A 1245-nucleotide genomic window follows, 5' to 3' on the forward strand; every position below is an offset into this window, starting at 1 on the left:
CTAATGGGAACAGCAGCAAATAATCTGTCAGCAATAAATGTTCAGGTGATGAAAAGGGGACCTGTTTTGTCAAGACAACACAGAATTCAGCTTTGTGCAACAATTACTGATCAGGAGATAGTTGAAGCTTTGAAGTCCATTGGGAATGAAAAGGCTCCAGGTATTGATGGTTACAATGCTCTATTCTTTAAACACACATGGAAGATTATTGAACATGATGTTATTGATGCTGTCAAGAGTTTTTTCACTACAGGGAAACTCTTTAAGCCTTTCAACTGCACTCTTGTTACTGTGATACCTAAGGTTCATAGTCCAAAGAATGTGAAAGAATATAGGCCTATTGCTTGCTGTAGAGTCCTCTACAAAATCATCTCAAAAGTGATAATGGAGTAATTCACAGTGTTATAAGTGAGAGTCAAGCAGGAAATGGGAGATAACATAATTCTAGCTCATGAATTGGTGAAGGCATATACTAGGAAGAATGTTTCTCCTAGAAGTACGCTAAAAATTGATCTTCGAAAAGATTATGATTCAGTAGAATGGCCATACTTAGAACATGTGATGGTGGGATTGGGTTTTCCTAAATTGTTTACTCAATGGGTAATGCAGTGTGTCAAAATAGTGAACTATACAATTGTAGTGAATGGTCAGAACACTCAAAGGTTTGATGCAGCTAAAGGCCTTAGACAAGGAGATCCAATGTCACCTTTCCTATTTGCTATAGCTATGGAGTACTTTAGTAGGCTGCTCAAAGGGCTAAAAGAAGAGAAGAACTTCAAATACCATCCTAAATGTTCTAAGTTGGATATAACTCATTTGTGTTTTGCAGATGATTTGCTGTTATTTTCTAGAGGTGATCTTAATTCTATAAAGGCACTACAAAATTGTTTCTCAGAGTTTTCTCAAGCTTCAGGTCTGCAAGCTAACCTTAACAAAAGCTCAATTTATTGTGGTGGAATCCAGAAGGAGGGGAGACATCAAATTGTTCAACAACTTGGTTACATAATGGAAGAGCTAGCATTCAAATATTTGGGGGTGCCTCTGTCATTAAAGAAACTGACTACACTCTAATGGTATCCCCTTATAGATAAAATCATGGCAAGAATCAATTCCTGGACAGCAAAAAAGTTATCTTATGTAGGAAGAGCTCAACTAGTCAAAATTGTATTGTTTGGAGTGCAAGCCTACTGGGCACAGTTGTTCATAATTCCAGCAAAGATAATTAAGTTGATAGAAGGCTTATGT

The sequence above is a fragment of the Solanum lycopersicum genome, chromosome 6, assembly GCF_036512215.1.
Source record: "Solanum lycopersicum chromosome 6, SLM_r2.1".
Classification (NCBI taxonomy): domain Eukaryota; kingdom Viridiplantae; phylum Streptophyta; class Magnoliopsida; order Solanales; family Solanaceae; genus Solanum; species Solanum lycopersicum.